Here is a 25,025-nt window from a genome sequence, read left to right on the forward strand (position 1 = left end):
TCTACATATGAAGGATTTGTCAGAAAACATGGACAAAGGTGGCACAGGATAAAACAATCAGAATTTGAGCATAAAAAAGAAACAAAGCCTGCTTTATGGGTGCTTTAAATTGGATGTAATAGATACCTTTCTTTTCTTACTCAAATGTTTGAAAATTCATTATTGGACAAACTAAGAATATAATCTGTTTTTTATTAAGCCACCCAATCTATACATATTTTCCCAAGATTATAAATCAAGTAGCAGTTGGGTACATGAACCCAGGTCTCTGACTCTATAGATACTGTACTCATTCCACAGTGCTATCAAATGATAAATCTTTTCTGGCCAAAAAGCTGGCAATAACCATCTCTACCTCTTGGTTTCCCTGGCTTCCTTCAAAACTCAGTTAACTTCTCTTTCCCAATTCTTCTAGTCTTGGTGTCTTCCCTAGGAAATTATCCCAATTATCCTGTATATATCTTTTTAGTTATTCATTTATTTGTACATAGTGTTTTGTAAGTGGTCTCCTCCTTTATTTGGTAATCTCATCAAGGGCAAGGAATGTCCTTTGCATTTCTCTGATATTTCCAATCTTACTACAGTGCCTGGCACATAGGATATGTTTAATAAATGCTAAGTAGCTGACAGAGAAGATAATCAGGATAAGACTGTGGTGGCAAACGTATGGCACATGTGCCAAAGAGGGCATATAGAGATCCTCTCAGGGCACATGTGCTGTTGCCTGCCAGAGTTAGTGACTAAAAAGGCTGAGGGACTTGGGAGGAGCTGCTCCCTTCTCCTTTCCACTTCTCCACTATGCCTTCCTGGCCCTCTGCCCAGCAGCCCAATGAAAGAGCTTACTCCCTCCTCTGAGCAGAGAGCCTGGGCCACTCCAGTCCCTTTCTCCCTCCCCTGTCTGGGGAAAGGTGGCAGTGGTGGTGGGGACTCAGTCTCTGGGGAGGGAAGGCACACTGCAAAATATGTCGACTCTAAAATGTTCATCATCTCTAGGATAAAAGCTTTTTATTAAAAACCAGAAGTCATCAGTTCAAGTCCTTATGAGGTATTATTAATTAGTTATGAAATCTTCTGTGCTCTCTGAAGCTTGAGTTGCCTTACTTGTGAAATGAGGGGATTGGATTAGATGACTGATTGGAAATAACCAGTTGGGTTATTACAGGTTGTATGGCCCTAGACTAGTAGAACATAATCATCTTGAGGTCAGGGACTGTTTTGTTTTGTTTTGTTCTGTTTTGTTTTGTTTTGTTTTGTTTTGTTTTGTTTTGTTTTGTTTTGTTTTGTTTTGTTTTGTTTTGTTTTGGTGGGGGTGGTAGTGAAGTGTGTTTTGTCTGTGTCATCAGAATCTAGCATAGTATTTTCTTAAGGAATTTAATAAACATGTATTAGATTAGTATGACTGAAAATTTTAGTGTCAGAAGGCTTGGCTTTTAATTCCAGTTTAGCAACATATAAACACTTTAAGTAAATAATTTAGACATTCTGAGCCTCAATTTTCTGATCTGTGAAATGGGTGAAAATAAAGATATATATATGTACATATATATACTTATGTATATGTACATATATATTATATCTAAACCTCCTTCCAAATATAAGACCCATTAATTTATGAAAAAGCATTTGTCAAGTGCCTACTATATTCCAGGTACTATATCTGGTGGTGGAGATACAAATCTGGCCTCACATACTTACTAACCCTATGACCCTGAGGACTTAATCCTTTTGGCCTCAGTTTCTTTATCTTTAAAATAATTTGGAGTAGGAAATGCCAAATCTTGCTGTTATCTTTGCTAAGAAAATTCCAAATAGGATCATGAAGAGTCAGACACAACTGAAAATGACTGAACAAAACCAAAAAATACAAGTACAAAAGTGGGCTAGCTCCTGCCCTCTGGGAGGTAATATTCTCCTGGATCCCATGATCACATGATGATAACCTTTTAAAGTACTTTATAGAATTAAAATTTAGGCCCTCTTCCCTGTGCTTCTGTTGATTTCTAAATTATTTTGATGGATTTTTGGAAGTTTTTCTGAGCCAAAATAGGAATAATCACATGTAAAGATGTCAGAAGTAATAACCACACACACTCACATGCATGCACACAAAAACCCACACACTCCAGATTTTTAGGATTGCTGACCTTCCAAGTTTCTGATTTTATTTCTGAAGTTTCCATGAAATCGCTTTTGCTTTGTTTTTCCTATTTGCTTTGTATTGACAGCAGTGCTCCTCTGGGTCTTTCCCTAGCAATATTTTTTCAGGTATGAGTGAAGATCTTGATGATGCTTGTCATATTGAAAGCTTACTCTGACGCACTATAGGAAACAGAGAAAGAACAGTAAAGATATACTTGTCATGCAACTACTTGAACTGTCCTTGCTCACGCCAATCCTTTCTTTCCCTGCCTAGTTCCTGCCTGGCAAAATATTATCTGTCATGTAAAACTCAGTTGGGAGTTCACGTCTTCCATGATGTTCTCTCACATTTGTGCTCCCAGAAGATGGGTACTCTCTTAGAGTGTTTAGACTTGCATTACAATTATTTTTGCATAGGTCTCCCTGAAAATTATATGGGGCAACTTAGTGACATCTTAGGTAGTATTGTACTTGGAATCATGAAAATCTGAATTCAAAACCTGACTCAGCTGCTTACCATCTGTGTGACCCTGAGTAAGTCATTTCATCTCACAATCTCAGTTTCCTCACCTGTAAAATGGCATCAATAAAAGCACCTACTTCCCAGGGTTGTTGTGAGAATCAAATGAGATTATTTTATCATTTACCATTTACCATTCCCAAAATGAACCACTCTGTAAACCTTGAAGCACTATATAAGTGCTGCTTATAATAATAATTATCATTCCACCTCCAGAGAAAGAATTGATCAAAGAAAATAAGTAAGACAGACTTTTATATATCTTTCTGTCAAATGATACCTTCTCATCTGGGGAGAAGGAATGGATGAAAGGAATACTTGAGTATTTTAATGTAACAAATTAACTAAAAATTTAAAAAATCATTATGATGATGTTTTATTTCCCCTACCAAAAGACAAGTCCATTAAAGAGTAGTGCCTTGTCTCTTTCTTGTAACCTTTGCAGTGTTTAATACAGTGCCTTAAATAGGGTAAATCTTTAATGTATTTATTGTTGTTTAATTGAATTGAATTGAATTCTGCCAGTTAGCTATATGCATAGATTTAAATGGACAAGACAATTCCTTACCTCATCTATATCCAATTTCCCTTGTTGAAAGCCTCAACAGGACTTGTGGGAAGAATTCTGTTTACCATTCCCAAAATAAAGGCCTCATTTGTCAAGACCTATGTTTTCAAACTATAACAAGATATAAAATGAAAGCACTGAAAGCCAAGCCCTCCTGATCTAAAAGTATCCAAGCTTCCTGATGAAAAGTCTAGCCTATTATTTCTGGGTACTTGGACTGAAATCTTAGAAAATGGATTTGGTGATTGCAGGATTCATAAAGAAATTCAGAGCTCCTCCTAGGCAGCCAATACATTAACGTGCAAAACAGCAAATAGCATAGAGTGACTGTGAAATGATAGTGCTGAAGGAAGTTAGAGAATGCTGATGGGGATAGCTTCCTGGCAAACATAGTTTCAAAAGATGCAGATAACAGTAACCAATTTAGGTCCACAAACCCCACAAAATGTCAGATCATAAAAAAATAAGGCATTTAAGGCATGGAACAGAGAGCCAAAGTGACTAGTCCAGTCGTGTAGCTAACAATCTGAATTTTGTTCAACAAAAATGTTTTGAGGTAATGCAATTTTCAAGATAATTCCAGTGGTAAGGTAGGATGATGCTGTTATGGAGAGATTCTACTTCTGGGGAAAGAAGGTAACTTTACCTCTCGAGGCAACTGTTTTCATTATTTGATTATATAGAACTCTCTCTTTTGCTCTGTAAAATTTTGAGGAACTCACTTCAAAAAGTGTTTTCTTTGAGGAGAACAGAAAAACTCTATGCCTAGGAAAATAAAGAAAAGACTAGACAAATTGGCTAAGTCACACTATAAATAAGCCCTTCCTACAAATAAACTGTCTCAACAAATGTTTGAAGTGATTTCTATGTACAAGATACCATAGATATTAGTGATGTAAAGACCAAAATAATCCTTGTTCTTAAGGAGCATACAGTCCAGACCAAGAGCAGATGGCAAACACCCAAGTTAGTTAAAACAAAATACGTGCAAAATAATTTTGAGAGAGAATACTCAAAATTGGAAACAGAAAGGGGACAATCATTTTAAAGGACTTACTGTGTGCCAGACATTGTGCTGAGCACTTTATTTATTTATTTAAAAACCCTTACCTTCTGTCTTAGAATCAATACTAAGTATCAGTTCCAAGGCAGAAGAGTAATAAGGGTTAGGCAACTGAGGTAAAATGACTTGCCCAGGGTCACAGAGCTAGAAAGTCTCTGAGGAAAGATTTGAACACAGGACCTTCTGTCTCCTGATCTTGCTCTCTGTATACTGAGCCAGCTAGCTGCCCCGCATGCTGAGCACTTTAAAAATAATTTATCATTTGGTTCTTATAACAATTTTGTAAGGAATTTTTAGTTTTTTCCCACATGTAAAATAGTAAGTGTATTGGGCAGGACTTAAACTCAGGCCTTCTTAACTCCAATTCCAGTGCGCTTTCCACTGCACAACACACCTGCCTCAGGCTCAAGAAAAGTAAGAAGTACCTGAGTTGTACTTTGAGGAAAGTTAGGGATTCCCCAAAATAATGGAGAGAAAAACATGCAAATTTAGAGAGCAGAAAATGGAATATTGTACAAGATGGGCAGCAGTAGTCAGTATGGAACAAAGAGAATCATGAAGGCAAAGAAAAGGTAGGTAGGAGTTAATGCCTGGACAACTTTCAGTGCCAGGTAAAGGGTTTTGAAAAAAAAAACAATAAAAGTGTTCCAGTATTCTGTATTTTACACTGACATAGATGATGCATCAGTAGGTTTGCTACTTTTTTTGGCATTTTTGTTTACTTTGAAGTATTTCCACAGGAATAATTTCATTTATATATTTTTTTCACAACTACTTGACCTAGGATCTGGGCAGATAGCCACTTCTCCATTCTGTAGATGAAGAAGTGTCCATAAGTTACACATTTAAGTAAGAGCAGAGACAGAAAAATGATCTAATGTCATAAGTTTCAGTTCATTGTCCACTGTTCCCTCTCCTAGATCCCCTCTAATTTAATAAAAAACACCATCACCACCAACAACAAAACAGACACAAGTCCTTTGGGTAGGAGAGAAGGAAGGATTGCATGTGGACAAGACAAACAAGATAGTCTCTCTCCTAAAGGGGCTTTAATTCTTTCATATACATAAAAGTAAATACAAAAATATGCAAAGCAATTTTAGAGGAAGAATTATCCTCCCTTAGAGAGGAGGGGAATGAGAATCAGCCCATGCCTTTTGTTTGACATTTGAGTTTTGATGGAAGCTTGGGATGCTAAGAAGCAGAGGAGAGGTGGGGGTACATTCCGGACATACAACATAGCCTACACAAAGGCACTGCAAAAGAAATTTCATTCGTGGGAACAGTAAATAAGCCAATGGGTCTGAAAAGTAAAGTGTGTAAAAGATTGTGTATAATATAACCATTCTTTAGGAATATTCACTCAATACCTGTGTGGAAGATGAATAGAGAAAAGAGAAGCAAGATGACCAATCAATAAGATGCTACAATAATCCAAGAGAAAAGTGATTAGGACCCTTACTGGGATAGTAGATAAGTAAGTGGAAAAAAGACAACAAGTATAAGAGATGTACACGTAGAATGGATGAAGAGTTTGGAATGTTTGTATCTAGATGACCAGAAAGTGTGAAAATTTGAAAGTAATTGAGTTTGTGAGTCTGAGTGACAGGAAAGAGGATGATTCTCTTTCATATAAAAATAATTTAGGGAGAAATATGGGTTTGGAAGGGAAAATGAGTTCTGTTTTAGATATGTTTAGCTTGAGATGTCTCTAGGATACATAATGGGAACTCTCCAATAGTTAGATGGTGATGTGGGACTGGAGCCCACGAGAGAGATTGGCACTAGATTGATGATAAACACCATCAGCATAGTGATGATAATTGAACCTGTGGGAGCTGAAGAGATCACTGAAAAAGGTTAGAGAGAAAAGAGAAAAAACATGTAAGACAGAATACTGGAATATGCTCTTAGTTAAGGGACAGGGTATATATTAGAACACAGCAAAAGAGATAGAGACTGGGTCAGACAGTAAGAGACACAAATGAGAGAAGAATATTATGGAACCCCAGAGACTTGAGTATCCAGCAAGATGAAAAGTCTATAGCCCAAAAGCAGATGAAAACATACAATTTTTATTGTATTTTATCCATGAATTTCACAACACAACAAATAAGAGAAATATGCATTCTGTGATGATATATGTGCAATTATATCATATTACCTACCTTCATGGAGCATGGGAATGGGTGGGTTGGAGAAAATGAGACATAAATTTTTAGACACAACTAATATGAGAATTTCTCTTGGATTCTCTTAATTCTAATTTTAAAATATAATAGTAAATCATATGTATTATATTAATGAATATTATGTATTATATTAAAATAGTAAGTAACTAAAAAAGGATGAATAAAAAAAGACCACATATTTAGAGCTAGAAGGAATCTAAAAGGCTACATAGCATAGTCCAACACACTCACTTTGCAAATTAAGAAACTGAGGCTCAAAGAGACTAGATGATTTGCTCAGTGTCATATGAGTAGTTTGGCAATAGAGGTAGAATTTGAACCTTAGATTCCTGAGGAAATATTCCATTAGATCATGAGAAGATGGTCAAGAGTATCAGATGACATGCTATGATGAAAAAAATATAAGAACTTGGGCAAAGCAATGGCACTTGAGAAATCATTGGTGACTTAATAGAGAACAGTTTCGGTTGAGGGATGAAGTCCTAAGTCAGATGCAAAAGGCTGAGAAAGAAGAGAGGAATTGCAGGCAGACAGTAAAAGACACCATTCACAACATTTCTTTGGCAGAACCTTAAGTCTCTTTGGTTTGGGGCCAGTTAGAGGGCAGTCTTGAGAGAGTTCTGCCTTAAATCAAAAAGACCCCACTTCTCTGAAACTTACTATCTGTATGACTCGCAATTAATTTTTATTTGCCTTGGTTACTTCATTTATAAAATGGAGATAATAATAGTACCTTCCTCCTCGCATTGTTATGAGGGAGAAAAAATAAGATGTTTATAAAGCACAATGCAAACCTAAAAGGACTAAATAAATGCTAGTTATTATGGTTATTTTATTATTGTTATTTATTATTATTATTATTATTAAGCTCTTAAGATTTTCAGTGCCCTATTTGTGATTGCTTTAGCGACACAAAATGTTAAAAGAAAAGCTTTTATAGCTAGAAAATAATTTTATTAAGTCAGAGTCGAAACCTCTTACATTTAGTTCAAGGGTTCTTAACTTTTTGTTTGTTTGCTTCATGGACTCTTTTGGCAGACTACTTGAAGCCTATTAATGCTATCTCAGCTTAATTGTTTAGAAGGACAAATATATATAGATAGATAGATAGATAGATAGATAGATATATGTATGTATGTATGTATACAGAGTATTACCAAGTAAACTAATTATATTTAAATACAGATTCAAAAAAATTTAAAAGAAAATTCATTAACCACTAATTTTGTCAGTTTTTCACCCCAGCAAGCTATGCATCTCCCATTCTCCCATTTATATAGTACTTTTTACAGTTTCAAAATGCCTAACACACAATAGCTCACCTGAGAAATGTTTTGACCTAAACCTCTTGACTATTAGGCCCAACTGCTTGCTTGGAGTTGCTTGTCTTTGATCTAGACATCGACAGAGAACCTCATCTTAAAACAGCTTGGGGCCATGAAGCCTGATGACAAGAGGGAGTGACTTCATTTGACCTAGCTGACATCCTCTTCTAGATTTTAAAACAGGAATTTCATTGAGTATTCATCAAACTGGCAGGCATTTTAGTTAGTCTATCCAAAAGAAGATCATGTCATACACGATCCGTTTAATTAAAGATAGTGATACTTGCCCAGCTCTTTCAAGCCCTTTAGAATTATACCTCTGTCAAATGACTTCTCCAGCCTGAGACTGAGGTGTATTTACTTAAAATTAGCACTCCAGTAGATTAAAACTGTGTTAAGCACTCCTCTTTGTATTGAAACACAATTGGTAGGAGGACATGGAACTTCCAGATGAGTGGAATGTCTGAAATTACCGGTACAGAATTCTTGAATTGCTAAGCCCATTAGCTTGTTAGCCAGATGGTCCACAAAGAGGCTTGTTTCCTAAACTCAGCCATGTAGTGCATTTAATTGCACAGATTAGAAGATGGTTAACTCTTTCTGAAGTCTCAGACTGCTGTTCCTGCTTAAAACAGCAATTTTTATGTCCCCGAGTAATTCTGTATATGTGCGTTGTTAAGAGATACAGACTAAGGCAAATTATTTACAGAGGTAAACATTTATAACTTGGTCCTGGGTCTCTATTAGAGAAAGAAATTTATCTTGTTTTATGCCTTAAAAAAGACTGTTGGGGGGAGCAGAGGTACTTAGGTAGTTCAGTGGATTGAGAGCCAGATATAGAGATAGAAGTTCTGGGTTTAAATACAGCCTCAGACATTTCCTAGCTATGTGCCTCTGGTCAAGTCACTGAACTTCCTTTGCTTAGCCCTTGCATTCTTCTGCCTTGGAACCAATACACAGTATTTATTGTAAATCAGAAGATAAAGAATTTTTTTTAAAAAAAGAAGAATGGAGGGATGGAGAAAAGTGTCCCAGATTCTGAACTGGTTCAGACTTGCAAGCAGGGAGAGTATTGGTTGAGAGGGGGGATGAAAAATATCCTAGGTGTGGGGGTAATTCAGATTAGCATCATAAGTGAAACTTTTCTCCACCATTTTTGGGAGAAATTTGTGGGACCCAGCTCCTTGTTTTATCGGCTTATTATAGTAGATAAATTTTAGAATTTTGTCATCTAATTTTTTAAAACTTTCAAAGAAATACACGTTTAAAGATAAGAAATGAATAAAAATGTGTAGACAAATAAAAAAAATTATCATCTAAAATGTTATCTCATTAAACATTTTCCCAAAGTTTGTGAAATCATATAACCTTGCAATTCATCTAAGTCAATCAATTGCTGACGAAGGAGGCTGTGGGATTTCCCTTTAATGATTGTTCTCAAACAGAGCCTGGGTAACCACATGTTGCATGGGGATTCCTTTTTGATATCAAATGGACTGGAAGGTCAACTCATTTCAAACTCTAAAATTCTATGATTCAGAAAATGGAGTCTTTTTCTGAGTTTGAGCAAAGTAATACTTAAGCCTAGTGAGTATCTCTCAGTGTGTTAAGTGTCACCATTCAATGGAATTACCTTGAACTATCCATTTCTTTTTACAAATGCTTACTAGTCATTTTGTCAAAGAAACCACTGCCTGCAAAGAAAATAACAGTGATATTTTCATTTCACAGGTGCAGTATCTGCAGTACTTGTGGGAATGGTCTACATTAAAATTTAAGGAGGGAAAGAGACATAGATGCTGTTTGGTTTTTTTTTTTTTTTAGAAAATGTGCAAAAAGCCCTTTTTATTCATTAATCTTTACATAAATATTAGTTGTGTAAATATAGTAACTCTCTATCTTTCTCCATTATCTCCTAATTACATGTGGGAGCATCATTTAGAGTTGAATGAGAACACTGAAGCCATGTGATACAATCCCTTTACTCTACAAAGAGGGCAATGAGACCCAGGAAAACATAAAGGTTTTGGCTAAGGCCACACAGATTATGTTTGAGGTGAAATTTGAATCCAGTTCCTCCGACTCCAAAGGAAAGGACTTTTCCATTTTTCTGTTAATCTGTAAAGTCTTTGGAAGAGTAATTAGCAAAACCCAATATTATGTAACTAGTACACCATTTTCATTTGATTAGGGTGAAGGGCTGATAGAATGTCCAGTTCACCAAATAGTAATTACTGATTGTGAATAATGAGGAAGGGGATGAAAGAGGAAGTCCCCTTTCCTCCTGCTTTTAAATAGAATATAATGGAGATCAAAAGGGAAATTATCTATTTGCACAAATATGGAACTCCAAATATTGGAGGTCTTGACTAGGAGAAGATTTAGGAGAAAAATGTTGTTGTCTTTAGGTACTTGAAAGTCATGTGGGACAGGCATCAGATGTGTTTATATTGGTCTAAAAGGAGCAATGAGCATTATTTGCCTAGAAATGAATTTAGGTTTAATATCATTAAAAATGTCATAATGATTATGGCTTACCCAGAAGTCAAATGAAATTCTTCTGGGGGCAAGTGGATGCTTCTTCCTGGCAATCGTCAAGCTAAGGCTTTTATTAAATGCCAGGCTCCATGATAAGCACTAGGGATATAAATACGGGGAAAAATAAAGGTAGCCTCTGTCCCCACAGTGCTTACATTTTAATGAAGGAAGATAAAACATAATGGAAGCTTAAAAGGGGATAAGAGAATACTTGCATGAGGCATGGTAGAGAAAGAAGTCTGTAGAGTCAGGAATAGAATCCAAAAAGAAATCCAAAAAGAGTGAACAAGGATGGAAAAAAAGATGGCTAACCTACATACTTTCCCCTAAATTGGAAATTCTAGAAGGAACTGATCAATCAAGAAAGAGGCTACAGAACTAGAGGCATCTTCCAAGGTAAAAAGGCTGCTGGTTCACGATGGAGAAATATGTCCAAAGTCAAGCACAGAACCTAGGGAGCAGTGAAGGATTGAAGCAGAGGCTAGATACCCTCTGGGGAAGGGGACAAGGGAATGATAACATAGAGGGACTCGTGTTCAGGACCTCTTAAGTCCCTTCCCACACTGACATTTTATGATTTCTAGAAGCAGCAGATGACAAATTAAAAGTATAGCACCAACAGTGTCAAAAATAAATATTCTCCTAGAGATTATGAGATAAATATCCAGTTATCTAATGGGATAATGAAACTCAAAGAATTGCCTCTCAGTTGCTTATCAACTACATCTTCTCATTATCTTCTCTCCCATCTCTGGAGCATAGACTAATAATAATTATTATTAACACATTATTATTATTAGCATTTATATAGCACCCTAAGATTTGCAAAACACTTTATATGTTATCTCATTTGATCCTCACGTTAAGCCAACGAGGTAGATGCTATTATTGTCACCATTTTACAGGTGAAGAAAATGAGTCTCAAAGGGGTTAAGTGATTCACTCAGTGTCACACATCTAGCAAGTGTCTGAGGCAGACATATCTCAAGGTACAGGAAAGGAAATAGGCAGAGAAACAAAGCACTGTCTGTGGAAATTAAAGTTAAGATATTAGATTATGGAGATAAACCCAGTATGTTTGATACCCATAATCTTCCTTTAAACCATCTAGTTGCAGAACCATGATCTGCAGAAAGCTTACCTATTAGATGAAACAAAAACTCTGGCATATTATAAGCTTGGGAATAATTGTCATCTACTTTGCATATAACTCAGGCAAAAAATTTGTTCCAAAGAGAACATACCTACAGTAAAAATTACCTCTGGCATACTCTGAGGAAATTTGTAGTTTATAACATGAAAGGAAGGGGTGAGAGGGAATAAGCATTTATATATACATATATACATATATACATATAATATGTCAGGCATCATGCTAAGTCCTCTATAAAAATATCTTATTTGAATCTCACAACAGCGGAGGTAGGTAGTTGTTTTTATTATATTAACCTTGAAGAAACTAGGCAACCAGAGGTTCAGCGACTTGCCCTGGGGTCATACAGCCAGTATATATTTGAAGCTGAACTTGAACTCAGGTTTTTCTGACTCCAAGCCAGATGTTATTTAAATCCACTGTACCACCTAGCTGGAATGAACTTTTTTGTTACAGAAGAAGAAGCAGAAGCCCCAGGGAAGTTAGATGACTTGCTCACGGTAGGAGGCAGAGTTAGAATTTAAAGCCAGATCCTTTCATTCCAAATCCATCATTCTTTCTGCTGTCATATATTATGCTAGAAAATTCTTAACCTACCTAAAAAGAAATCACTTCTTCAGTGGAATGATGTTCTTGCCATTTGGGAGACAGTCCATGGAATGAATAAATAAATGAATAAGTGAATGAAAAAAATCAGTTAATAGATGGTATGGCCTTCTAACTCACTCTTCCTTTTTATCTTGTGTGATTCTTGGCTATGTTCTCCCTTATGCAGCATCTCTCTCATCTTCAGCTAGATTTTCTACATTATGCAGCTAATAGTCTAATCCATTGATGATTTTTTCCTGTCATTACATAACTGCCTCACATATCTTAAAATATCTGTTTTTTTATAGAAATAACTAAAATTCTTCCAAGTATAGTCAAGCAAGCAAGCAACAAATATTTATTAAGTATTTATTATGTGCTGGGTTGAGAAGAGGTATTAATGTGGTGGTCAGAGAATTGGCCTTGAAGCCAAAAATAAATCTGGGTTCAAGTTCCTGCTCTATGTGCAGTGTTTTGTGATACCTTGGATAAATCATTTAATTTCTTCATTAATATTATACGTTACAGAGAATGTGTCTACTCGCGTTGATAAGGGAGTTTTCTCATCTGGGAGTTTTCTATCCCAAAAAAATATCACAGGTCTAGTCTCTATACTTATCCCTATTTCTATGTACTGGGGAGGAGGGACACAAAGACAAAAAGTATATATCTTTGCCTTCAAGATTACATTTTATCAGTATTAATCCTCCATTTAACTGTGTTTTCAATACAGTCATGATTTCACAGATGTGGTCATAAGCCCTCCACAATTTAATAAATGCTTTCTGGGACTATTATGGTCAAAACATATTCACCACCCTCTGTGCAGTTTTATGAGGTTGACCCTTTCCCCTTCTACAAGTCTATGTCAGAGCTGTATTTGAAGCCATTCTAGCTTGGGATCCAGATCACCTCCAAGTCACCAAATAGAACTTCATGGGAAAAAAGTTGTATTTCAAATTTTCTCTAAAATACTCAACATATACAAAGTTCAAAGAATTTATAAAACTAAACTTGAAGTTACTGTTTGTAAAATTGGCTTCTATGTAGATGATTGTGTGTGTGTGTGTGTGTGTGTGTGTGTGTGTGTGCACGTGTGTTTTGGAAGCCCCCTTCTATTCATTTCAACAAATTGCTGTCAGGTCTAAGTGTGGCAGTGAAATAGAATTGCCATAGGTAGAAGCTTTCATGACAGTCAGCAGCAACATTTACTTGAATGACATCTGGCAATGATTCTTGAACTGAATAGTAAAAATAGCAATGTCAAATTATGGTAAACCTCAGTCATTTTTAAGGAAGTGATACGAAGCCTAACTGGGCAAAAACTTACTGAGTGTAAGCTGGGCAAAGACCACAGCTATTCCTTTGTAGAAGGTTCAGTTATGAGTTAGAGATAATGAGTATGAGGGCTGCCTCACTAAATGGAAACCAGAAGGAAAGGACACCATAGATGTCTAGTCTTGATTCAGGGAAATGAATGGAGATTGTCTAGAGTTCAATTAGCCTTTATGTTTTTCTTGGAAAGATCAAGGGTTTGCACATGGGTAGACAGGCCATGCTTCCCTCCCCCACCCCCACCCCACCATACAGAGTTTCTCTGCTGTTTTATGGCATAGCATAGACCCAATTTAGTTTGAATGTTTAATATACCTTTTGTCTTATATGAATTTCCAAAGACTAGATCATATCTTGAAAAGAACAGATATCTGATTGTCAACAGTGCTTATTTCTGGAATAGATAAAAAGATAAAAATGGAGCTGGTGAATAGAATGGAAGCATATGTGAGTGAAGATTTTAAAAAATAAATTGCTTTTCTTTAAAAAGTTATTTTCTTTCATAATCATGCAAATGTATCAGAAACCAAATTTAGAGTTAATCACTTGTATTCATACAGAAAGTTTAATTCATCCATTTAAACATTAAAATATATTTGAAAACATTATTTTGTCACATTAAATTTAGAAAACAGAATGCAAAGTATGGCTAAACGTTTTTCACGTCCAAAACACAGAAATCATGTTTTGAGTCAAAAGGATGGCAAAGAAAACAGAAAAAAAAATGTTTTCTATTTTCCATTGTCACGAAAGTGCTTTACTAAAATGCATCTCCTCATTTCTACCAGTAATTACCATCAGGTCTCTTTGGGCTATCTGGAATATTGGCCCTTTAAGAACTGCAGGCAGCAATATCACCGAGCTGCTGGTGCCATTACAGATGCAACTGAATTCTTAGATTCTTCCTAGTCATTATGATTACAAATTCTTTGGACTATCTGTGATCTTTGAGAACTGTAGGGCTCTTGCTTAACTTCCAATTTCCTTCTCTTGAATCCCTAGATGACTCTCTCTTTATCCCAGACTCTTCTCTGTCTGTTTCCATCTATAGCTCATGTGATGCTTCTGCACACCCATTTATTATTATCTGAAGAAAGCAAAGAAACTGTTTCTCATTTCCCTACAATCTTCCTAACCACATGGTACCAAATGAAAAATGTTAGTTAAAGCATTACTTGTTTTTATACTTTGACTTTGCAATAGCAAGTGAAAAAAGTTGGTATGTAGTGATCTTTTCTCCTTGAAATTTTCTATAGACTAAAAAATTTGAGAACCGCTGGCTTAGAGGTTTAAAAGAAACAATGTAGTGAAAAGAGTATACACTGGGAAGCAGAGTTCAGGTGTTTAGTTGCTATTTTTGCCATATTCCTATTGAATTGTCATGGCCTTGGACCATGCTCTTAACTTCTTTGGACACTAGATGTCTCAAAATATAAATTGGGCTAATAACATAATAATAATTTATTATAATCTTAATATCTAGTCTGATAGCAAGGAATTAGGCCAGATGATCTCTTAATGTACCTTCTGTGGTACAATGAGATTCTGTGGAATCATAAATCTCAGCAGTTCAAGAGGATGAAAATACATGGGAAAACCAAGTAGGTTCCCTCAACATGTCAATCAATCAATAAACATTTATTAAGCACCTGCTATGTTCCAGGCACAATAATAATCTCTGGGGATTCAAAGACAGATAAAAGACAGTTCCTACCTTTCTGGAGCTAACAGGGGAGACAAAAAACAAACAACTATGAACAAACTATATTTGCTATAAATAGGAAATGTTGATTGGAGGGAAAATACTAGAATAAGGGGGATTGGGAAAGGCTTCCTGTAAAAGGTGGGATTTCAGCTGGGATTTGAAGGCAAAAAAGAAAAGAGGCAGACATGAGGGCAATGAACATTCCAAGGCTGAGAAACAGTCAATGAATAATGCTCCAAGTTAGGAGATAGAATGACTTAGAGGAATAGCAAGGAGGCCAGGGTCACTGGGTTGAAGACTATGGGGCAATGGTGGGCAACCTTTTTAGCCTTGAGAGCCATAAACACCTGCAGAAGGAAGGAGGAGGATGGAGGCAGAAGGTGCTGGAATATAGGGGGAGTGGCCCTGGGGCACATGTTGGGGCTCTGCCCAGATTGGCCCGTTGGTAGGCAGAGCCAGATATGGTGACCCCTGCTATGGGGCATAAAGGTGTGAGAACACTTGAAGGGGAGAGAAGGCTGGATTACAATGGCTTTGAATTCCAAAAAAAGATTTTATAATTCCTGAAGATGATAGGAAGCCACTCAAATTGGCCCCTTTTTATTTGTGTTTCTAAAATTCATTTGATCTTTCTATCAGTTTAGTAAAATTTGGAGCTAATTTTTTTTTCTAATAAAAAAACTAAAAGCCCAGCTTAATTTGGAAGAATTTCAAATCAACATTTTGCTCTTGTCCAGTGAGCTTTGCACTTTATTTTACTAAGGAAGATCAAGTGTTTGCATCTAGGGAAGTCGTTAATTAGATTCTTACCTGCCAAGTGTGTTATGCAAAATAAAATAAAATAAAATAAAATAAAATAAAATAAAATAAAATAAAATAATGTGTTAATGATGCTTTTCTGGATTAGCCACTTTCTGAGATTCTGTTTTCAGATCACTGCAACTTAACTTTTTGATTTGTATTAGAAAGATTGCTTTCGGGGGGNTTCAGATCACTGCAACTTAACTTTTTGATTTGTATTAGAAAGATTGCTTTCGGGGGGCTCATTTCAGTTTATTATCTTTCAGCAATTGTATGACATCCACTTAGCTCTCTTTACTGCAATTGTGTCCTGATGAGATGTGATTGCCCACTGCAGCCACATCACAATAAGAGTAAGATAAAATTCAGTCTGCCTGGCTATCTTTGGATGAGCTGTGGGGGTCCCATATGCATGAAAAGCATCTGTAAAAAAAAAGATAACAATCATTTTGTATTCAACATCAGTTTTATTTAAATCAGATAGAGCTATTTAAGTAAATCAGAAAAATGGAAGAATGGGCCTGTGAACTTCAGGACCTGACAACAATATTTCAGACTGATTTTATTTGATAAAACATTTCTCCACGAAAAGAAAGTTCAAACTTAGTTTTTTCTTTGCAAAAACTTTCAGTGGGGAAAAATATTTTTAATCAAATAAAATAAATATGTAAAAACAGCCATTTTTTGTTTAAAGAGACACAGTGGAATACTCTGAAATCTTTGGGATGGGGTTCTGTTCTAACTTTCATAACCATGACCTGGTGCTAGAGTTCTTAATTGTCTTTTGAGTAGGAAGTCTATGTAGGTTTATACATTTATATTTCTCACCTGATTCACAAAAGTTTTATAATATGGTAGACTTCATTCTGTTTTCCTTACCTAGCAGGATACTAGTAACAAACTCATTTATTTGTTGAAAAAGGGAAGACTATCCTTATACTTTGACTCCTAGACATTCAAATTGATCTAATCAAATTGAATAAATAATTAATGGAACCATTGCCTAAAGATAATATTGATAATTTTGATGATACTATTACTAATAATAATAATCAAGGTGCAGACCTCAGAGCTAGAGAATCATCTTTTGGTTCAAACCACTCATTCTACATCCATAGAAACTGTAGCCTAGAAATTTCTTGATCTGGAATTGGAACCAAGATCTTCTGATTCTTGAGCCAATTCTTTTTCTTCTAAACCTCACAGGCTGTCATGACAGTCAGAAAAAGACTGGCATCTCAAGCACAGGATTGGGTGGACACACTTATAAGTGCACTGGAAGAATCATAGCAACAGCTCAGCTTGATCCCTACTAAAGAGATGGTGTAAAGGAGATTCTGGTATAGCTAGGTAACTTCTGAAGTTCCTTTCTGAGGCATATTTGTTCAGTCTATCAGTCATGCCTGACTTTTCATGACCCTGTTTAAGATTTTCGTAGCAAATATACTGGAGCAGTTTGCTATTTTCTTCCCCAAATCATTTTAAAGTTGTAGAAACTAAGGCCAATAGTTTCACCCAGAGTCACTCAGATAAAAATATGTAAGGCTATATCTGAGCTCAGGAAGATGAGTCTTCCTGACTCCAGATCAGGCTCTCTATCCACTGTACCCCTGGGCTGCTCTACTCTTAGACAACAGGCTAGGCATGTGATTTTTTTTATGTAGTTATGCTGATCCAAAAGGCAAAATCACTTTGCCTATAAAGAACAAGTGAAAGTATTTTTAAAAATCAACTCTGTGCACTGGATATCCTCCTTCTTGAGAAAGAGGTTGGCCACAGGTTTGTGTTAGCCCAATCACCCTTATATAAATAAGGGAAATAAGAATGGCTATATTACTGATCTCTTCCTCCCAACCCCTCACCCCGATACAATTTAAGGAAACTATTAGTTCAAAGGCGACTTTCCCTCCTCAACCACCCTTCCCTCCATGTAGTAGCAACTACTAAAAAAGCAGCCTCCTTTTAACTCAGGAAAGTAATGTTATCAGTTTTGAAGAAAAATGATCTTTTCCATTTTGACATCTGTTTCTTATCAAATCATGAGCCTCAAAGGGTATTGCAGCATGCAATGAACCATACTCATCTATATCCAATCCCACAGATAAACTTGGACTTAAAAGAATAGATTATAATTTGCCCCAAGGCATCACGGAAACCTTAAGTTTTATAAAGAGAGATTGCAAAATAAAAGTATCCTGCAACTGAACAAATGACCCTTGACTGCACAAAGTTCTCAGACAAGTCCCATAAGTCAGGCAAGCACATATAATTAACTCTACTGGGGAAGAAGAAAAAAGAGCAGGAACTTGGAAGAATAAAGTGTTTTGCCTTTTGTGGTTGAGTCCTGGCAGACTCTGGCACTCTTCCTATCAGTCTCATGAGAAGAGGTTTTTTCAAGGTTTCAGGATAGCACAATCTTCACAAGAACTGAACCATTTAAGAGAAATAGAGGAGAAATGATATCCAAATATTAATGCTTAATCGACAGTACAGCTGATGCCAAGGGCCCAAGGATGCAGGACTTTGGAATAAGTAGAAGCCTTGTTCAACCAATAAGGAAGCCTTAAACCATTTCAACCTATAAAGTCAGGATTAAGCCATCTGCCAATTCAATTTCAACCATCCCTCTTATTATCTCAATTGGAGGCGGGGTGGGGGAAGTGCCCAATGGAAGCGGGGAAAAAAGGAGGACAGGATCACTCCTTACAGCAGTGATTAGCTGGTCACCTATGTGTCCCCCAGTCCTAACTTGCATTCACTCAAGCTAAGTCTAAGCCTATTTACCCTGCAATCATAGTCCTTACGTCAAGAAAGGGTGTTCATCTTCCCGTCTTTGTTCTATTTAGAGAGGCCATCCCATATATAAATCACTAGGTCATACAAAATAACAGGATATGTATATACAAAGACACAATGGAGCATTGAAACTAAATATCCACAGGATATCATGCTACCTACTTATAGAATAGATAAGTAGATGGATGGATGGATCAAGAGAGGGATGGAAAGATAGAACTCTATAGATAAATTGGTATAGCTCTATTCATATTGATATAGATACAGTGGCAAATGGAGGCTAATTGCCAACTAGGACATACATATACAGGAGAGAGTGTTGGGAACTGAATGCTCTTTCAAGATAGTAAGAGTAACTAAAAGTTTCATCCAACTTCTCAAAGATTCACTAATCACTGCCCAGTTGATCACTGTCCTAATACATGATTTATTTTTAATTCTCATATGGTAGCATCCAAACTTTCAGATATTCTCTATATATCCTATCTTAAAGAACATATCTCCATTGAAACAAAGTTGATGACCAAACTAGAACACTTTCTCTGATAAGCTCTTCTATGAGTAGGAAAGAAGGTGAAGAAATGATGCCACTCAACTGCACCATTTAAAAAGAAAAAAAAAGTTTCTATTGTGTTATCAAAATTAAACTTGTATTTATATTAGACTTTGAAATTTCTGAAAGAATTTTTCTTATCTCAGTCTAGAGTAGTGACTTTGAGGTCAGAAAAACTTAGATGCAGTCCTGTGTCTTCTATGTACCGGGTGCATCATTTTAATCTCTCAGCCTCGGTTTCCTCATCTCTAAAAGGGGGATAAGAAAAGTACTCATAACATAAGGTTGTTGTGAGGACCCAATGAGATTAGAAGATTACATATATGTACATATATATAACATATATATTCAATAATATACAGGACATATTACATATAGATATAATACCTTATAAACCTTAAATTATTACATAAATGTTAGCTATTGCCATTATTGAAAAACCAAATGGCAGAGTTGATAGAGCACTAACCCTGGAGTCAAGAAGATCTGAATTCAAATTCTGCCTCAGACACTGTTGTGTGGCCCTGGGCAAGTCATTTAACTCTATTTACCTCAGTTCCTCATCTGTTAAAATAGGAACATGATGGAGAAGGAAATGGCAAATCACTTTAGTACCTCTTGCCAAGAAAACTCCATGGACAATATCCATTAGGTCACATAGATTTGAACATGACTAAGCAACTATCATTTTATAATCATAATATTTTATACCTTTCTACTGACTAGCTATTTTATCTTAAATCACGTATCCTATTCGAAACACAGTTTCTTCATTTTTCAAATAGGAAGAGATTAATATTTTGCCCCCAGCTCTCAATTATTCAGTCAATAAACAAACATTTATTAAGTACCTACTATATTTTATTATTTTTCATTTAATACTTTTTATTTTTTAGAAAAGTTAACATGGTAACATGATTCATGCTCTTACTTTCCCCTTTAAAAAATATGGAATGCTTCACGAATTTGCGTGTCATCCTTGTGCAGGAGCCCTGCTAATCTCTGTATCTTTCCAATTTTAGTATATATGCTGCCGAAGCAAGCACGTACCTACTATATTTTAGGCATTATACTGTACAATAGGAGTTACAGTTATGAATCCCTCAAGTGGTCACATCATTCAAATTTGCACTGTATTTCCATTGATCTGGGCAAATTTGCTTATTTTATATAATTATAACTTTGAATACTATGGAATAGAATACCTGGGATCACTTTAGATGATTCATTATTCACATTATAGAATGTAGGAGATATAAATAAACAAACAAACAAACATATATGTATATGTGTATATCAGTGATTCAGATTGATATCATTGCCCCTTATATTATTGACCTCTTCCTTCATCTTTAATACCACCATCACGATTTTCCTCGTATCCCCACATCCCTAATTTGTACAAGATCTTAGAAGTCTGAAAAGTTTGCTTGTTTTTTGAATCTGTCTATGTGGATCTGACCTTATCATATAGGCAAAGCACAAGTCAATGTGGTTTATAAAGTTGCCATGTAAATAGAATAACATTTTTCATCTGTGCTCATTATACAAACTCAAGCAAATACCTGGATAGAATTGTGTTAAATCTGTGAGATATTTTTCCCCTCTATGATGCTTTTATTTTATGAACCACATAATAAATGTAATTACAACAAAATGACAGCAGGTCTGCTGTTAATACTACAGTTGCTTGGAGTGAATTATTTAGTACTAGAGGTATTTTGGTCATAGGATCATGGGGCTAAATCTGGAAGGGGTTTAGAAATAATCTAGTTACAGAATCATAAATACAGAGCTACAAGGGAACTCAAGGACTGGTTAGTCCAGCCCCTTTATTTGTACATAAGGAGATCAACATTAAGTGACTTGCCCAAGGTCACAGAAGTAGTATGTATCAGAAATAAGGCTTGAGTTGGGATAATTCTCCAGCCAGTGCTCATCTCACTAAACCACACTATCCAATCTCCTTACTTATGAAGTCCAGAGAGAAAAATGTTACTTGCCCAAAGCTACACAGATAACAACAGTACAATCCAGATTTTAATTTACCCCCCAAGCCCCCAAACAAAACATTTTTCCTAAAGCACCATGCCACTGACCCAAGTAAGTTATTAAAATCCAATGACTCCAAATATCCAGATGGATATTTTTAGCATTTATTTTAAGTTTAACTTTGGAAGTCATGATGAAACACTTTTTGGCATGTCAGAATAAACATCCACAATGAAAAGAGAGGCACAAAGGTCCAAGCATAATCAATTTATTAGTAAGGCTAGCACTTGCCAATAAACAGGACCAATGGCTCCTTAATAGACAAAGACCCATCTGACAGTCAGAGCAGAGCACTTTTATATGGTTGGTTCCATAAGGTCCAGTGATACAAAATAAACTGATTGTGATTTGTTTAGCACAAAGATAGGGCTTGGGCATGAAGGTCTCATGGTGGGCAAATATCCTATGACTAACTAGTTGACACATCCTCTTTTGGTCAGTAAAAGCTCATAGATTCAAGTCTTTGTGGTTGGATTGGAGCCTATAGGAATAACAAAATTAAACTTGTATAAACTCTGTCACTGAGGCTTATACAATCAAGTCCAAATCTGATCCATAGATATTAATTCAAATGATTAGGCACAATTCTCAAAATAATAAATAATACAAAATAATATGTGATATCAATTTTAAATTTTATAGGCATGTGCATGGAATTTCTTCCATGATCACTTTTTAAAACTCAATAATAACTATGTCAGAGTATAATTGTTTAAAGGAATGTACCCATCACCAGAAAGCTGTGATTGTGCAATTCATTGAACTGATCAGGGAAATTGGAGTAGATGGAATTAGAATCTACAATTTGTTTGTAAATGATCAAATGGAGACCCTGCATCAGGTGGTAAAATCCTTCAAACAACTATTTTTCAGCAGTTCTGAAGAATTAATTAATACTGATCTTCCTGAATTCCAATCTGGTCTATGACACTATATAAGTGGCCTTGGGAAAATCACTTTAGCCCTGTTTTCTTCAGTTCCTCATTTAAAATGAGCTGGAGAAGAAAATGGCAAACCACTCTAATATCTTTCCAAGAAAACACAAACTGGGATCCAATGTTGAGCATGACTTAACTTGACAATAACAAAATCCATAAGTTGCTATAACTGCCCCCTCTAATACCATATAATGTTCAATCTTATGTTAAGGATCTCTGAACTTAAACTGCTCCTTAGACAACAGATACAAATTAACATTCTATTCATTGGGTCATATTCAAGTATTTTCCAAATTGATAGAACCTGCCAAATCTTTGCTACAATGGCCTAGCCTTCAAGAAATCAAGACTTCCTTCAAACTACAAAGAGTAATGAAATAAAGAAACTGCTATTCAAACCGATTATAATTTTATAGCATTGAGGCAAGTAAATAGCAAGTACAATATTTCACAGCAAACCACCACCATTTGGATCATAGAATTCAGAGCTGGAAGATTTTAATTATTTCTTTATTTTTCAGGAAATCTTGAATGACTTTGATGTATAAAGATATTTTATTAAATGAGCACCTTTTAAAAGTTGCTCTGCTTTGTTAAATCAAATGCTATAAAATCCAAAAAAACAAATATCAGTATTCTCTGTAATTTTTTAACCATTTGTGTGTTGGAAAAGATGGCAAATTGCTAGAACTTATTTCTTATAAAAATATTTTTGGTCCCTGTTAATATTCTCATCAAAGATGTATTGATTGTGTGATTATTTTTATGCAATATTTATATAGAAAGTATTTGGAGGTCAATAGTCATTGATATTTTCTCACTTGATTTTTTTTGGTATTAGTAAGACCTTAAGTTTTTGGTATGTTCCCTTACTTTAGATTCTCATGAATCCATCCCACAATATCGTCACAATTGTGTTACCTTTAGTATAGAGCTCTATATACACAGTCTTATCTTTTTGCTTTCTCCATCTTTTCATTCCTTAGGTTCAATTTTTTCCCTCTATGAGTATATCTTGTACTGTGAAGTTAGATCCTGAGTGGATAGTTCTACTTTACTTAATGGACAAAAAATGAAAATGTATTAAAACCTTTTGTAGAGCTTCCTCATTTTCCTTCCATTTGTTCTACTTCCATTTTCATCTCATAATGCTCTCAGAATGATTTCACTTAGGACTTTTCACCAAGTATTCTCTAGATTGATTTTATTTTCTACTCTATTTCTCTGTTGCTTTTTTAATTTAATTTTCGTCATCCTTTGCTATAACATTTTACAAAAAAAAAAGTTTACATTTTAAATTGGTATTGCCCTTGGCTGCCACATCACCCTTTAGAAAAGCAAGCCAAGTGTTTTCTCAAAATTCTCCAACCTCTTTTTGTCTCTTTGTCACGGCAAAGGACTTCTTTCAGTTAAATTTCTATGTGATATCCTCATAGTGTGATACCTTCCTTTCATAAATATATCAATTTTTAATAATCAATAACTTATTTAAAGGGGTCAGGATATAATTTTTGACAGTATAAGATAAATATGGCAAACACCAATAAAAGGTGAAATACTAATAGCTCTGTTAGAATAAGAAGTTCCAAATATATACTTTTAATTTAGAATATTTATTAATAAAAGTATAATATATAGAAAGCATTCCAATATTTCAGAAAAAAGGTGTTTAGTACAAGTCATTAGATGAAAGTATTATGTTATAAAGGATAAAATATCATTATTGACTGAATCTCAATATTTGAAAACTTCAAAGACTTGTGATTTGGTTAATGATTTTGTCCTAGATTTTAGTCACTTTCAGCCTTAGAAGACGATCTTGAGAATTGCCATTATAAAAAATTCTCTATTCTGCATCTCTCCAGGTGACGAATGCCTCCAAATTTAGCTGGATTAGTCCTTTGATGGGAGTCTGTCAGTGTGCCCATTCTTGAAGCCTTAACAGCTTTATAGAACCTTTCAAAGCTTACACAGTCTTTTTGAAGACCCCAGAGACTAAAAAATCATTTAGATTAAACTATGATCAGTCCATGAACAAGCATAAGTGACTGATACTAGATCTTTTGCTGTTGTGGTAGGGGTGGAAATTAGAGACCATAGATCATTGGATACATACATGAAAAAGCGAAGGGAAACACTACTCCCTGATTATACAATGCAAATTACTCTATTAGATCATTCCTAAATATCATTTATTCATTTACCCCAAATTTTATTTGTTGAGCACAGTCCTCCTTGGGTTGTTGTGAAGAAAGTACTTTGTAAATATTTGAGCAGTACATAAGATATAAATGTGTATTTATGTATATGTGCTTATACAAACATATATTATGTGCAAGGCACTGTAGGATGGAGATACAGAGGGGTGGTACAAAATATCATCCTTGAACGATAGTCTAATATGGGAAATAAGACACATATATAGATAACTATGATTTACTGAAATTTAAACTAACAAAATAATTCAGTGAAGGGGACATAAGTATGGGCTAGGTTGGGCATCGAAAATATTATGTCATTTCTTGTGGAAAAATGTTTAGAGACTAGGAAGATACTCTGTTCCCAAAGAAAATGAGGAGTAGGTGTTCATGTATAAATATGGTTGGAGTGGGGATCAAAATAGGGAGCAATAGAGGGATCAAGGACAAGCTTTTCCAACTTCACAATTTTGCCCTAAATCTGTCCAGCTGAACTTCAGTTACATATAGGGAAATAGAAGTAGAGCTGGAGTCAGATCCCTCAAGTAAATTGCTTTCTCA

General features: G+C 35.4%; 1 protein-coding gene and 1 non-coding gene across 2 annotated transcripts in view; one reads left to right on the forward strand and one right to left on the reverse strand.

The window, feature by feature from the left end:
- MACROD2 (mono-ADP ribosylhydrolase 2) overlaps positions 1–25,025 on the forward strand; it is a 2,270,665-nt gene that overhangs the window by 1,986,307 nt on the left and 259,333 nt on the right. The gene's annotated exons all lie outside the window — the stretch shown is intronic.
- On the reverse strand, positions 20,219–20,322 carry LOC123238322. The gene has a single exon (XR_006505524.1). It is a non-coding gene; the product is annotated as a U6 spliceosomal RNA (small nuclear RNA).

Source organism: Gracilinanus agilis, chromosome 2 (genome assembly GCF_016433145.1).
Source record: "Gracilinanus agilis isolate LMUSP501 chromosome 2, AgileGrace, whole genome shotgun sequence".
Taxonomy (NCBI): domain Eukaryota; kingdom Metazoa; phylum Chordata; class Mammalia; order Didelphimorphia; family Didelphidae; genus Gracilinanus; species Gracilinanus agilis.